Here is a 220-nt window from a genome sequence, read left to right as displayed (position 1 = left end):
CACGCGCAGGGAGGCCAGGCAGGCGGGGTGGTGTTCACAGGATGGCGGCGGGGCACGTTCTGAGGGTCGTCCCAGGTCAGCCAGAGCTGTCCTCTTGGTCCCCGCCGGGCGCTGGTTTTGGAACCCATGGGGAGCCCGCGGGGATGCTACGCGGAGCCTGGCTTGGGTTGGGTTTGTATTGCTGCCATTTTGGAAGCTTATATGCTTATTGGCCCGGTAT

This window comes from Penaeus monodon, chromosome 30, assembly GCF_015228065.2.
Source record: "Penaeus monodon isolate SGIC_2016 chromosome 30, NSTDA_Pmon_1, whole genome shotgun sequence".
NCBI lineage: Eukaryota > Metazoa > Arthropoda > Malacostraca > Decapoda > Penaeidae > Penaeus > Penaeus monodon.
The sequence above is the reverse complement of the archived record's forward strand: the minus strand, read 5'-3'. Positions refer to the sequence as shown.